We start from the raw sequence: 16,559 nt of genomic DNA, 5'->3' as shown, positions 1-16,559 counted from the left end.
TCCCTATCCAAAATGATGACATTTTTATGGTTTCTATCAGCAGAAAGAGGAGTCTTTAACTCTTTTCTCCCCACCACATTTTCACTTTCTCCCTCTCTGCCTGTGCAGAATTCTAGATAGGGCCGGTCCTACTCTTAGACAGAGTTGCCTCAGACAGCAGATGCTGGTGTGTGAGGAGAAGATCAGTTACTGGCAAGCTGTTATAGGACAGAGCTGTGTGTGTCACATGGTCTGCTGATTGCCCCTTAAGCTATCCTATTGCCCTAAGGCAGGGGTCAGCAAACTTTTTCAGCAGGAGGCTGGTTCACTGTCCCTCAGACCTTGTGGAGGGCCGGACTATTTTTTTTTTTGGAGGGAAATGAACAAATTCCTATGTCCCACAAATAAAAGCACACATTCTACTCATGTAAAACACCAGGCGGGCCCCACAAATAACCCAGAGATGCATTTTAAATAAAAGGACATATTCTACTCATGTAAAAACACGCTGATTCCCAGACCATTTGTGGGTTGGATTTAGAAGGCGATTGGGCCGGCCCCGGCCCCTGGGCCTTAGTTTGCCTACCCATGCCCTAAGGGGTAGTGGAGAATGGTGTCCTGTCCCCAGCGTTATGGTAAGATTCAACTGTTAGCTTTTATACATGCAATGGGAGGACGGGCACCATCTTTCCCTCTGCCCCAGGCACCAAAAATGTCTTGGTTTGGCCTTGATCCCAGACATGTGCTTCCCTTTACAAGCATGCATCTGGAAGTACCAGCGAGTGATTTGTGACAGAAAGCTGGCAGGGCAGGAAAGTGTTATGCAGTCTCAGCCACATCTCTGCATCAAATCACCACAGCTCCCACATATTCAGAAGTGGCTGTCAGTGTTTTGTTATATGTGTTTCCATGTACCGGGCAGTTCTCATCCATTGTTTAAGCAAATCCACTTAGACAAAAAATAGACTGTTTTGAAAGAATTTTAAAACATAAAATTCTGTAAGGAGTCGTAAGTGAAATTTATGTTTCACCTGACAACAGAAAATGCCTATGTATGTAGTTATTGCCAGTGCATCCTCCCAGCAGCGTACTTTTAAATTTAAGACATCAACAACAAAAATGTTCCTATGCCTGCTGCCCACACTAACTCCATTACAGGCATGCCTTCATTGCCCCAAAGCCACATACTGCATCCATAATAAGAAAAGAAACTATGTTCTGTAGAGAGACTCGAAGAATGTTCTAGGCTACGTATTAAGAAATGAGCTTTCAGCCTGTAAAGTGAAATTATTTTGCCCAGTAGCTGCTCTGTTTCCTTTATTTTTTATATATTAATTTTTTAAAATTGCCCTTGGATTAGAGCAAAGTATATATATGTTATGAGTCAGGGCATAGCTTTATTTTTTTAATTAATCAATATAAATATATATTAATTCAAAAAAACCCATTCTTGCATGGTATAGCTACCCTCAACAGTCATGCCTACATTGCTCATATTTATCAGCTCCTGAGTCTTGGTGGGTTGATTCAAAGAGAGGCTAATGCATACATATTTCAATATTCAAACCAATAATAATTAGGTAATAAAAAGACAATTCTAATAGGGCAAGCAGTTGTAACTGCTTCACTGTAGCACGTTGAAGATGGAGGTGTCAGTTACAGAGGCTTTCACAGTTTTTCCCATCTCCTTTTTGTTCTCAGATCTCTTAAATCATTTTCTTTAACAATTACTTTGGCTGTTAGAATATCTGCAAGCTTTCCTGGCACAAATTTAGCATGACCTAGATGTATTAAGTTTGGTTTTCTCAACATGAAAGGCACTAAGATTTTCATTTTCCTCTTTAAAGGGATTCAAAGTAGATAGACTGGCACCACTGTTTTCGTTTTCCTTGCAGGAGCTTACAAGAACAGTCTTTTCAAAACAAACTTCTCATTGTTATTGGGCAATGGTAGGATGTCAAAGTTAAATGGAGCTGTGTCACTTAAGGACTGTTGGTTTTTATGGTCCAGTAGAGAAAATCCTGGGCAGATTTTGGAGGCCTGGAAGAGTAGTCTGTTCCACGGTCAAATAGCTCTTACCATCAGAAAGGTGAGCTTTTTTTTAGGAAGACCCCAAAATCCGGATGTATGGCAGCCCTATACTAATGTTTAGTTAGAATCCATCTTGATCCATCTTCCATACAACAGCCCTTCAGATAAATGGAGATTGGATGCAATAGATTGTCTTGGGTAAATCAATATGCGGCTTTCAGTGATCTGCCTCATGCCAGGGTAAACGTGACAGATATTCAGGCTACTTCAGTGCTGTATAAGACTGTACATAACACATAAAACAGGAATATTACCTTATCTGTACTCCAATGTTTGTTTGGTCTCACTTGCACTAACTCCAGGGAAACAGGTTCCACAACGTTTCCTTTAACCCAATCATGCTTATGGTCATGATGATTTGCTAATCTCAGTCTGTCACCCTGATAGTGTGGCTCTGTTCAAGGCTGGTTGCCCTTTCCCTTCATCCATGCCAGTAAGACCATTTACTCCTCTCTCTTCTTGGCAACCTTTTGGTAATTGTCAATATTCCCATTTTCAGAGCAGTCAACAGTTAATTGACATTTTACCATAGGCTCCATATACATAAATGTTGATATCCTTCTCATCTTTGTTACTGCCATAACATTTACACAGTATTTTACATTTCTGCATTTGGATTTACCTCCTTTTAAAATGTGCCCCTTAATATAAAAATGTTGTGCATGCTACTCTTAGATTTCATTGTTTTTGGTGTGGTATGCTAATTCCCACCTTGTCTTTCATTATTCTTTCCCCTCTCACTTTTTGAGTAATCGGAACATTTTATTAATACGTATTTTCCCAGATTTCTTCTGTGTATTATATTTGTTTGTTTTATTTGTACCATTAATAAATGTTGTAATATAAGAATTTCCTGGTTTGGGGATTTTTGATCCATTGAATATCCTGGCAAAGAGTGTTAATCTCCACAAAAACATACAAGAAATTGCAGGGCAATTAAGGACATGTGTGCATTATTAGCTAGCCTCTGCTGTACTCATTATGTCCTACATTCACAACATGCTTAGGTGATGGAGTGCTGCTCGGTACTTGAAAGACTCAGGGTACAAGCCCATGATGCACATTTGCATACAATTTACACATGCTAATTTATAATGTACAGATGCAAATTTAGGCCTCTGAGCAAATTAGGATGGTACATAGCTGGGGTTTCACTAGCCTTGTGTCATACTGCATGGAGAGAGAGAGCCACCCTGTTTGCAAAGTAAACATATACCGGTTTTACAATTTTTCCTACCGTAATGCATTTTTGTATGTTACTTTCTTGAACACATGCATTTCTTTGTGCACTCTGCAATGCTATATGCATTTTGATACACATTGCTTGGTTGGAGAACAACTATGCAACTCAGCAAAGTGCAAATTTGGAAGGATGGGTGTATTATGGTTCTTGTATCACTTTGGAAAGCATGCGTTCGGAAAGTTTGCCTTTAAATGTGAACACAATAAAATGTCTCACCCATCCCTACCCCTGAGTCACCACCTAACAACAGCACTCTTAGATCATATCACTGGGTCACTCTTGACAAAATGAATTGTGTTGTTACCTGTTACAAATGTGTCTGGGCTTGCTTTGAACTTTAAAAAAATACGTTTTGAACCTAAATTTTATGGAATTTCCATGTTGCATTTAGGCCTCTGTGCCACCAATGGAAGTGAAATAATCACTGTATAACAAAAAGGCCCAAACATTAGAGTTTTGTGACTTCCCTTGGCCCAGCTTCATCCAAGGATGACCACTAATGAAAAGCACTTCTGCTTGCATAAGATGTAGCAGTCGGTTTTTGCCAGTCCCTGCTACCCACTGCAGCCCTCCCCTATACACCTTGAATTGGACAGCCCTTTGCAATGGCATTTGATACGCTCCTTAGGGCTGCTGTAGATTGGCAAAAATTGTGTGCCTTTGCTCGTGCGAGCACTTACCTTTTCCGCTCACATAAACACACCATTGGGTACGAACCTAGGTTTTGAAATTCGTATGCTTAATGCTCTATTTAACATTGCCTTTCTGTCACACTATCCCCAGTAAAAATAAAGGAAGGTAGCTCTGAAGGAGTCAAATACCTGTTTAATATGCACCAGCTTTAGATATTTGGTTTTCTTGTAGCATTTTTTGTTGCGAAGAAATATTTCCGTTTCATGTTAGTTTTTCCGTTCCCTCATTCCCCGAGGGATGCATAAGTTCAAAGTAAAGTTTCTCAGATTCAACATGTTCTGCCAAGACTTCGTGCTTCTCTTTGGCAGGAACAGCCAAATAACTCAGCTTGCAACGACTGTGTATGCAAACTCTCTTCTGAGGTGCTGTGGAAGTTAAAGGTCACAGGGAGAGATTGTGTGAGAGACATGCTATTGTATTGAGGGCACCACGGACTGTAGGTTGTTATGAAACCCTTGGAGAGGTTGTTGAGGAGGAAATGGGATGAAACAGGTATGTGGAGGATGAAACTAGAATCATGAGAGAAGTATGCTTACATGTGGTATTTCTTTTGGGATATTTACAAGTATTGAAAATTCTGCCTCTTAAGAGCCATGCTGAATCAGACCAAAGTCCTATCTGCTCCAGAGTTCTGTTCTCACAGTGGCAAGCTACAAGGAGGGATTTTTGCCCAGCTCAGGGCTGACTGATCTCACCTTCTCTTGGCCCTTAAATATATTTATGAAAAAATGCATAATTATCAATGGTTAATTAATGAATAACTGCATTGCCAGCTGAACAAAACAGACGTGCTTCTACTTTATTAATCTTCCAACTCCCTCCTCTCATTATATAATTTTGGAAGGGCAATTTGGGAGCAAAAACACTTCTATTGTTCAAACAGATATTGTTTAGCTCTACTCCCTTTTACTTGGCAAAGGAAGTTCCCGTACTCTTTTATATTCCAGTGTCCCCAACACGGACAAGGTACACATTGCACCAGCAAGAAGTGAGCAATAAATGCCTTCCTCCTTTTAGAACAGCCACATAGTTGTTGGGTGTGTGGTTTTTAGAAAAACACATGCATTAATCATCCTGGCTTCTCCACCACCCCCTTTCCCTTGTGAATAATTTACTCTGTACCCTTCCCAAGTGAGAAAACACTTTATGGAAAGCAAATACAATGGTCGATTCAGGGAGGGGCAATTTGAAGAATAGGAATGGTGAGTTTGCGTTGATGTGGGAAGATGAAAACAAAGTCTGTTTGTGTGTGCACCCTGGGCTGCAGTACTGCAAGAATGAGTAAACCATATGCATTTCGAGACAGAGGCTGCAAAAGAAGATCCAGTTCTCATTAAACTAAGGTCCCCTTGCATCATGTAACACCCACAGCATACATTTAAACCATACCCCCCCACCCTAAGAATCATGGGAACTGTTGTTTCTGAAGGATGCTGGGAATGGCAGCTCTGAGAGGGGTAGATGACAGTTCACAGGAAATTTTTTTGGGGGGAGAAATATGCTTTAAATGCATGGTGTTTACACAGCCTTATTTTCCAGCTGGTGCCTGTGAACAATTTCTCTTATAATTGCACTATAGGCAAAGAAGTGAGCACCATGTTGACCATAACATTAACTTGTGCCTCTTGCCACACTGAACAAATGACAGTTCCCAGAATTCTTTGGGGGAACCCATGACTCGTATGAGTGCTTTGAATGTATGGTGTGCCTGTGACCTTTGTTACTTGTAAGCTGCCTTGGAAGGATTTTATTTCAAAAGGTGGGGTATAAATAATGGTAATAAATAGTATATAATTAATTTCCCAGCCAAAAACTGAATATGGATAGAATACCCAGCCTGTCATCTGTGAGCAGCTCTCTCTCACACCCCTTTCCCCTTCATTTGCTGCAAAAGTCAAACTAAAACACCTAATACAGCAGCTGAAACAATAATCATTTATAATGCCGCACCAGAAGACCCTTTCCTGAAAGGTAAAACATAACATATCTGCTTAGCTTTTTGTTACTGGCTGTATACATAATAGATCTGTGAATTCATTTCCTTCCACTTTTGTATGAGCTGCAAACAGAAAAGTAGGTACTTGGGGAATTTAGATGAGCTCTGTAATGAACAGCCCTTTCACAATCACACACTTTCTGGGGCAACGGGGCCAGCACTGATAAAATTCTCCCAGCAACACTCAGATTCCTCTGGACAGAACATCTTCTAGGTTTGGTTCTGATACAATTACTGAAGAAAACGTATCCAGGTAGGTGCCTCGTTTGTAACAAGAGAGAAAGAAAAAGAAAAGAAAGAAAGAGGGAGAGAGAGAGAGAGCAGTAATATGCCAAGCATCACATAATCTCTTCCATTGCTTCTGTTTCTGTATGGAAAAATAAAGTGAACCAACAGCTATCTGCTAGTGTCTGAAGTGCCTTTTCCTGAATGGCTAGTGTCTTAACACACCCTAATACAATCTGTTCCATAAATTCATTTCTGCTTTCTATTTTTCCAGATTTTTTGTGGTATAGAATATGGCCCTTCTCCCTGCTTAATCTGCTTATTTTTTGTGTTTGTTTCTCTCCCCCACCCCTTTTTCCTCCATAGAAAAGACCTGGTGAAATCAGTTTAGAGAGACTTCACTATTCACAGCCATGTCCTTTTTAGATGATTAACAGAAAACAACCCTCCAACTAGCACATGCTTTCCACTTTACATCAATCCAGGCATGCCACAAATATCTTCCATACCAAACTGCAGTTCTCTACAGTTGTGGAATTAAACCAGCTTCAAGAACTTTGAAGTTCATGCCAGTTATTAGAGTGTTCAGTTTCATAAAAACCTGAGACTATCCTGTGTCAAAAATGCATAAAGCAAGAGTATTTGTTCCTAAGTGATTTTGAACTGGTCACATGGTGAAGTAGCCCTTTGAACTAGTGCCGTCACAAAGCTCTGATCTTGCACTGGATCTGGCATCTGCACTAGGGATTTAGGAGGTATACTTTCAACACCACAGCTGCACCAGTGCAACTGCACTGTACAAGGAATTCCATGTTTCACTACTGAGCAGCAACAGGCCATGGGATGTAAACTACAAGAAAGAAGATTCCAAGATTCCAAACTACAAGAAAGAAGATTCCACCTAAACATTAGGAAGAACTTCCTGACAGTAAGAGCTGTTTGACAGTGGAATTTGCTGCCAAGGAGTGTGGTGGAGTCTCCTTCTTTGGAGGTCTTTAAGCAGAGGCTTGACAACCATATGTCAGGAGTGCTCTGATGGTGTTTCCTGCTTGGCAGGGGGTTGGACTCGATGGCCCTTGTGGTCTATTCCAACTCTATGATTCTATGATTCTAATGGACTATGGACTTATAATGTTAGTCAAACAATGCTGTACCAATTGTTTAATCAACCTATTTATTTATAACATTTCAATGCTGCTTTTCATTAGATAGCCTAAAGATGGAGGAGAAATGTTGCCTCTGGAAGAGGGAATATAGCTTTCTACCCAGCAACAGAAGTTTGGGTCAACTCCTTTTGCTTACCGATGGGCAGAAAACCATTTGAGTTGGTGCCAGTTCATCATCAAGCAAGGACAGTGCCCCAAATTACATAGGATCCACATGAAGTGCAGAACGTCAAGTTGACATTTCAACAAAAGCTTGCTTGTACATTTATAGCCTTAAAATGTGATGATTAAGTCTACTACACAAAGAGGTTTTGGGTCATGCAGGGAAAAAAGGACATCCATTACGACACGGCTTGTTATGAGATTAGCTGTGCAGCTATATTTACTGTGCAATTAGAAATGAAATGAAAACATTGAGATAGCATCAGCGTCATTATCTTGACTGGAAATGAAACGTAATTAAGCTGACATACATTTGCGGCAGGAATATGGGGCACATTCTTATCTGCCATTAGCTGTGGTGTTCTCTTCAGCTTGCTATCTTCTTTCTCATTAGCCACGTCATGGACTTCTTTCTCTCTTCTCTTGCACGTCGACATAAAAGCTGTCAGTCAGATAGATTTTGTTCCAACTTGTCTAAGGAAAAGTCCTTCATCAATCTATTCAAGGTTTATATGATGCAAATGGGGCCTGTAACAAAATGGTTCACTGTGGTGTGCTCCTGCAGACCAGCCTTTGCCAACCTGGTGCCCTCTGGATGTTGTTGAACATCATCCCCTGCCAGCACAGCACAAGTGGAGTTCTGGTCCAACAACATCTGGGGGGCACCAGGTTGGTAAAGGCTACTTTTAAGAGTAAAGTCATCCTTGCCATTCTCTAGTAGACTTGATACCACCCCCCCACAAGTAGTCATGGATGAACTTGTCAGTTTCACTTCTCCCCCCCTGCTTTCTATTTTTTTCTAGCCTTGAATTCTCCACATTTCTCAAGCAATTTAAAAAAGCCCAACTTCATGAAAATTCAGCTCAGTGAAAATTTCTCCAAATAAACACATTTGTATGCAAATTTTGTCTAATGTAAACAATTTTTTTTTGCAAAGCAACTTGCCCTAGTAAAAAGCATTTTTTGCTAATATATATGTTTTTGCATGGTACTTTCACCAATATATGTGGGGGGGTTTGCACACAATGCTTGTCTGGAGAATTGCATTGCAAAATTTGGAGAAGTGCAAGTTTCAATGGATGTTCACATACTGTTCAGGAAATTGCAAATTTAGGAGGTAAGCTTCTAAATACAAACTGAACAAAATCTCCCCACCCCCATCCCGGCCCACATCTTGATTTTCTGTTTCTCTCCCCTCAGATAAATTCAGGATTTGACTGGAGATGGTTGAAACAGCCCTGGGTCAGATTTGGTCTACATGGCACAATCTGGGGCTGTCAAAGGGGGAGGGCAAACGTTCTGATGGTGAAGTTAACGGGGGGAAGAGACCTATGCACCTCTTTCTCCTAACTGCATGTTTAATTAGGGCCCCTCCCAATGCTACAATTCTATGGTTTTTAATCCTAATTAAGCACTTTGCAATCTACCCCTCCCGATCAGTTCAGGGCTTGGATCTGGGTTGGCAACTTCCCTGAGACCTACAGATGAAGGGCAGTATACAAATTTGATGATGATGATGAAGCATCCCTGGTCAGATTGGGACCACTTCCAAGCATTGGCTTGGGCCCCAAATTGGAACCACTGGACTGTGGGTGGCTCTAATATATACTGGGCAACTGGAAATCTGTTAGATGTTGACAGTGAGGGAGAAGGGCTTTGAACTGTCCCATTTGTGACCATGTGGTGGTGACAGTTTTGTTATTTCTTCTCCCATATTCATGAAGCCACTGACCATTTTCCATTTAGTCAGAGGAAATGTGACCTCTGCCCCCGATCATTCTCTCCATATGCCCGTGGATGGACTGCTGTGGTTTACAGAACATATGAAGATGCTTGTTGAGTTAACAAATACTTTGAGCAGTTTTTTTCCATATCTGAAGTTGACTCTCTGCTGGCACGCTGCTCTATTTTGCTGTTAAGAAAGACTCATTAGGAATGGGTGTGCTTTGCATTCTTTTCCTGCTCCCACATATTCTTAGGCCACTCCTTGCCTAAAGCATGTACTATTTTAGTTTATTTATTGCGTAATTATTTAGGTTTCTGTTCTGAAAGTACAGGGTGCGTCACAGGGTATTTAAAAACCAAAACACAAAAGCAAACCCCAAAATATACTCAACAGGTCATCTTGGAAGACTCAAGACAGGATTAAATTCTCTGATGCAACCCTGCTCACTAAAAGCCATCAGAAAATGTAATAGATTGGAAGTGAGTTTTGTTGCTAACTCTGTTTTGTTTTTGCTCTTTCAATATTTCGGCCTTCATGGCATTCATTATGCTGCCAAGCGATAAAGATAGAAGAACAGTCTGCAGATAAGAAGCAGTGGAGTTCTGGTGCCAATGCTGAGCTAGTTGGGAAAGAGTTGGCATGGAGAAAGGTGGTGGTGGTGAATTTGGGGTCACTGCCAACCCAGAGCTTGCTCCCCACAGCTTTACTACCACTTTGCCCCACTGTATCCTGGCCCCAATGAGGGATACCACTGTAGCATCATACCCTCCAACACCCTGGCAGCAAAATTTGGGACACTACCATCTGTGACACCAATTTTCTGTTATTTCTTGAAAAAAAGGCAGCCATTTTGGACATTGTGATTTCACATGATTTTGAACTGTGATTCCACACACACACACCCCACACTTTTCGGGTATGGGGCCTAACAATGCACATTTTGGGGTGTCACTGGAGATTGCAGTCCTGGAGCTTTTTGCGGTGTGAAATTGCACATGATCACTATGTCCAAAATGGCCGCCTTTCTCTTGCAAGAAAAAAATTGGGACGTCCTGGTTTTTCCAGAACACTTGTGGGGTATGCAGTAGGGTGATGCAACATGCTTCAGATGGCTTAGATTAAGGCAGGAATCGGTCTCTGAATGGTGCAGCAAGACTTTTTTTATGTTTTGGTCCTGGTGGTGTGGAGGGCATTGGGGAAATTTAGGCAGCAAAAGGTCTTGCCTAGCACAGTGTGGCCTAGCATCTAAGCATGGGGATGACTAGATAGGGTGAAGCCTCTGCTCCTTTATAAGCACTCAGCCTGATGTAAATAATTTCAAATGCTCCCAGCTTCTTTGAAGCTCCAGTTCTCTTGAAGCTCCAAGCTCCAGTACAAGGCTTTCCAGAAAACAGACAAATAATTAAGGCAGCCTGTACACATTTGAATAATTTATATTATCTACTCCAACTGTAGAAATCTGACATTTTCAGTTGCAAGAACACCAGTTGTTCAGACCAGACTACTAGAGTCGGTGGTCACGAACCTGTATGGGTTGTAGGTGCACACAAGCAACAGTAGGTGTGCATCGCTGTTTGACATGCTGCTTTCCATACCCACATCACTAGCACTGGGCTGGCCCAACACATTTTCCTGCCTGAGGCAGAGCACAAGATGGAGCCGCCTGCCAATTTCAGATCTACAGCACATGAGGACACCGGCAGGCCACTCGGAACACACCCACCCCTCTCTTCCAACACCTTGTTGCTGCTTCCCATGACCTCTCCTCCAGCACCTGCTGCCTAAAGCAGCTACCTCACTCTGCCTAATGATAGGGCTGGTCTTAAACCGCCCGAAGGTACATTTTCGATTTGTGACAGCACGTTCAGTGTGTCAAGTGATCGGAGGCTCTCATTGACAGGTTGCTGAAGAGGAAACAATTTGTTCCTAGTTCTTGCCTAAACGTATGACTGTGAATTCTGATTCACAGTCACAAGTGTTCTGTGGAATATGTTAGACATGCCTGGATCACCTCCTGCAAAATAACTATTAGCTAAGGAACTCTCCCATCAGTCTTGCAGCTAGGTCAAGCGATTGCCCAATGCCAAACAATGCACCAGTGTCAGAGAAGCCATAGTTCCTGACTCATTGTCGCAGGATCAATTGATGCTTGCCTCTTTACATGTTGGTAAAGGTAAAGGTAAGGGATGCAGGTGGCGCTGTGGGTTAAACCACACAGCCTAGGACTTGCCGATCAGAAGGTCAGTGGTTTGAATCCCCACGCCGGAGTGAGCTCCCATTGCTCAGTCCCTGCTCCTGCCAACCTAGCAGTTTGAAAGCACGTCAAAGTGCAAGTAGATCAATAGGTACCGCTCAAGCGGGAAGGTAAACGGCGTTTCCGTGTGCTGCTCTGGTTCGCCAGAAGCGGCTTAGTCATGCTGGCCACATGACCCAGAAGCTGTACACCGGCTCCCTTGGCCAATAATGTGAGATGAGCACTGCAACCCCAGAGTCGTCCACAACTGGTCAGGGGTCCCTTTACCTTTGCCTAAGGGGGAAACTTGAGTTCCTAGGAATATTTTGGGGAAAGGGTGTCTCTCAAACGGATGGTGTGCACACAGCCTTAGACCTGCACTCTCAAAAGTTTCCCAGTAAAAACTCACAAAATTCACTTTGTTTGTTGACATCACTTCTGTGGGCCTCCCTACATTTGTTTTAGTCCTCTAAACACTTTTTAAAAGCATCAATCATTATGGAAAATGAGACTAGAACAAGAGCTTTAAGGGGAACATATGAATATGCGCATCCCCCTAGATTTTCAGGAATGCAATCCCTCAATCAAGCACAGCATCGGTGTGATGGCCTGGGATTCTGAGTCTGAGAGCGAACCGGAGGAATCCCAGCCGGCACAGGAGTCCCCGCCTCCAGGGCCGGCTGAACTGGGGCAAGGCCTAGATGCTGAGGAACCTCAAGAGCAGGCACCAGGTGAAACCATTCTGGCCCCAGAGGTGCTGGAAGACTCAGTGTCTACAGGTGAGCCTCCCCCGGGGCCCAGTAACCCTTCGGCCTCTCCTGAACTGCAGAGGCTTAGGGCAGAGAGGCGAAGGGAACTGGTGTCTCCCAGGAGGAGTGCTCGCCCTAAGGCCAAGAGAGGCGGGGCTTCTGGGAGCCAGGACCGCCGCCGGCCTTAGAAGAAGATAAGGTCAGGCAGCCCGGTCCCAGGTTGCGGGAGCAACGTTGTTGTGGAGTACCTGCTTTACCCAGTCCTAGATCTGCACTCCCAGTGTTCCTGTTCCCCGCCTGGCTTCCTGCTTCTGCCCTATCAGCGTTCCTGTTTCCCCGCCTGGCTCCCTGTCTCGGACCTCGCGTCTCATCTAGTGATCAACCACCCTGCTAGAGACTCTGGACTGATCTTGGGCTACGGTAATAGTACCTCCCCCCCCCCCCCCCCCGGGACCAGCACAATCTGTTTACTGGCAGTGCATAGTGCAACATTGGAGGTAGCACTCTGTCCCCAAGTTATACTTTTTCCAATGGTCTCCTAGTCTGTAAACAATTTAAACTGTCTCTCTTCCTTGCTGCCCAAAGTGGTATAATGATTTTGCTGTAATGTGTGCAGAGGAGTGGGACTATATTGTGACTGTAATGACCCAGCCAGTAGATTGTCAGGTATCAAAAATGAGTTGGAGGAAAACAAAGACAGGGGGAAGAGAGGAAGGATGTGAAAAAGGGGGCGGGCAGTTTTATCCAATCCTTCATCCATATATTATGCCTGCTGGAAAGGGTGCATATATCTCCAGTGACCACATCAAAGCAGATAAATATGAGAGCTGACACAATGGCTCCCTGAATTTGATGTGAATACAATTGTGTCCTCTTTAGTAGGGACTTTTCTAAACAGTACATGTATAAAATGCACCAAATAATCCGTTGGCCTTTTGCTACTAGGTCTCTCTGCCCTCTAATGGGCAGAACTAGAATTGCACCACTTTTCTGGCCTGCTGTTTGTTAAATTACTTCTGCATCACACTTTCTCAAGTAGTGTTCTGCATCCATTACAAAATATATTAAAATCCTGTTTGGCACATATAAATATCAAATGCTCGTAATATTTACAAACACGGTGCCTTTTCTGTATAAATTTGGATAAAATAAAATGTGCTTTTGCTCCGATCCAGTTGCCATTGGCGTAGGAAAAATAGCTAAAGAAGCTGAAAACCAAGACCAAATAAACCAAATGAAGACAACCTAAGAGCCTTTTCCTCAATTTTGCTTTTTAATCTGCTCTCCTTTTAATTTGCTTCTGCCATTATTCCCCTCTTTTGAATCCCTTCTTTCCTTTCTGTCAAATAAAGCATTTTTCTTTCCTCCCTGCACTGCCTATGAACCCTATTTCCTGAATTTACCCTATCTCTATTTTTGTAATTGTATCCAAGCATTTTTTTTATAATTGTATCCAAGCATTTCCTTGTAATTATATCCAGGTAATTCTAAATTGTATCTAGGTATTTTTCTTGTAATTGTGTCTTTACTACTTGTAAAAGTGAATCCCAACTGTGACCCTTACACACTTGTTACATTTGGGGTCTTTGCAATGGAAATTAACCCCTTTGTATCCTTGTGCCTTATCAGTGTTTGTTCAACTTCTCAATGATTGTGACTACTTTCAGGAAAATAAGAATTGGAACCCATGTATTCAAATTGCATCGCTTTATTGTAACCATGAAAGTATAAACGTTATTTTTAGTCTCAACCTAATCACTTCCACTCAGCTCCCCTTCCTTCTTCTGTAAAGTGCCAGATGACCAGATCCATTTCCTTTGACCCTGCGGGAAGAGGAATTCAACTCTTAGATAAAACTCTCATCCCTATTCTTATTCTAGAAAAACGGGTAACCACATCATTTGCCATCTCTCCCTGGATTTCTAGGTACTACCTTACTCATGTAGAAAGGATTTGGACCCCACCTTGTATCTTTCATCCAAACCTACCTTTTGCACCCTGCACCCATGTACCTCCCCCTTACCTTGTAAACTGACAAACAAGACCACCCACAATTGCGATTGTATAAATTTCTGGACTTACCTTTGGGCAGGGTTCCGCATACCTTTTGTCACCTTTGCGTAGGGAACACGGTTGCAACAGAATAAAAAGCCTCTTCTTTTATCTGTCCCTTGAGACAAAGTGCATTAGAAATGCTTTGAGGATAAGCACGTTGGCTTTCTTTCAAATACGATGTTTTCCAGCAAACACAGAGTGATCTGCTTTGATTATACTAAAGCTGGCTATTAATATCAGGAAATAACAGATTAAATCTAAAAGGGATTAGCCTCTTATTAACTACATTAAAAACTATACAATTTTTATTGGTTTTGATGGTCCTGTGTGTTTATTGATGGAAGTGAAAGTATGTTAACCTGTGCATTATTGATTAAATTACACTATTTTCTTTTATTTCAGGCCATTTGTATTATTCTTGCTCATGTGTGAAGACTGACATGGACTAAGACCACTCTTCTTCTTTCTTTCCTTTCCCCCCAACTCCTGACTAAAGAAAACTAGAGTACATAAAAAAAAAAACAAAAAAAACCCAGCTCAAATAAACCAATGTTCTGTGGATATTTTGCTGTCTGCGGAAGCAAGAAATGTAATTTCCCACTTCACCGGTAATTTACTGTGTGTCTATGCAATCAGCAATGATCATAAATATGCACCTAGATTACATTAATTAAAGATAGTTTACCATATGCAGGACTAGCTTGGATAAGAGAGAATTCTGGTATGTGAATTCCTGTTCAGCTCATTGACATGCAGGCCTAAATTATCTAAAGACCTCTTTGGAATTCAGGGGACATTTTTACATGCTTCTGAAAATTTTGGCAGGAGCAGTGTGAGTGGGGGTGGAGCAAAGTGATTTCAGCCTGGTGCACCAGCACTCTGAATGCTCACTTTTAAACCATAGGTTAGTTTAACGATGGTTTACAAAGATGTACAAAGCCACTGTCTACAATGAGTGGCAGCAGGTCTCCAGAATTCCAGGCAGAGGACTAAGGAGGCAGGGCTTGAACTGGGGTCCTTCTGCATGCGAAACGTGTGTTCTGCCACTGAGGCATCACCATTTCACAGATGACACGTAGGCATTAAAAATGGAACCCTGTGTTATCTGTGTCAGGGGCTGGTCTGGATCGGAAGATTGGGGAATGCAGTTGCAGGAAGGTCAGTTCCTAACAGAAGAGGAGGGGAAATATTCACACACACACACACACACACACACACACACACACCACTTCCAGTGTTTCCAGAAGCAGAGAGACAGGCAGACACAGAAGCTGCACAGTTGAGAGAGGAGCTACCCAGCTATGAGATAGTAGCTAAGCAACCAGAAGGGAGGGAGCAGCTGGGCGATGCATCAATTGAGAGGGGGGGGGTGACATCAAAAGTGACCCTTGAAACATTGGTGGGGGAGGAGAAAAAAAAGATGAAAAAGGACTAAATAGTGCTGCAGAAATTGTAATGCTATGTGTTCTCTGTAGTCTGTAGATGAAACCTGTTGTATCGGATATATTACCAGGGGACTTGCGGGTATAGGGCGGTATACAAATTTAATAAACAACAATAATAAAAAGATTTATTTAAGTTTGCAGAACTGGTGTCGTGATGGTCAGACGGACAGACAAACACAGCGTGGCACAGACTGAGGAAGTAAGTTTTTTTATGAGTTTTATGTCTGGGCACACACAAATGGGGAAAAAATAAAGTTAAGTCTTTCATCTGATTGGTAAAATCATTTCTTTATTAGATGATACCATTTTACAACTCTCTCATGCATTCTAACAAAAGTGTCATTCCCTGGCAACCTAACAGCTGGTGAAAGTGAAAAAAAACACTTAAGAGTACAAATCTTACCTGTTATGCAAAGGCAGTGGTAATAGGTACTAACTTGCACTGAAGCAAAACAAAATAATCACAAAAGTAAGATATCTTTCTTCTAGTATAAACATGGAAAATTCACTTTCAGTCACATATTCAGAGTCTCTGGCATCTTTTATGCAGAAATCTCTGTGATGTAAGAATCTGTTGGAATGTCAGTAACAGCTACTTAATACTGCCAGAGTATTTTCTTCCTTCAGCAGATAGGATCTGTTCCTTTACACACAGGCACAGGAAAAAAAAGTAAAGTACTTGAGTGAATGTTCAGAACTCACACAAAACTTGCACATACCTATTTCAATCAAAGAAGTGGGGCTGGAAGAAAGTGTACAGTGCAAGCAAAGCAAAAGAATGTGATTTTTCTTACCG

This window comes from Podarcis muralis, chromosome 9, assembly GCF_964188315.1.
Source record: "Podarcis muralis chromosome 9, rPodMur119.hap1.1, whole genome shotgun sequence".
NCBI classification, from domain to species: Eukaryota; Metazoa; Chordata; class Lepidosauria; order Squamata; family Lacertidae; genus Podarcis; species Podarcis muralis.
The sequence above is the reverse complement of the archived record's forward strand: the minus strand, read 5'-3'. Positions refer to the sequence as shown.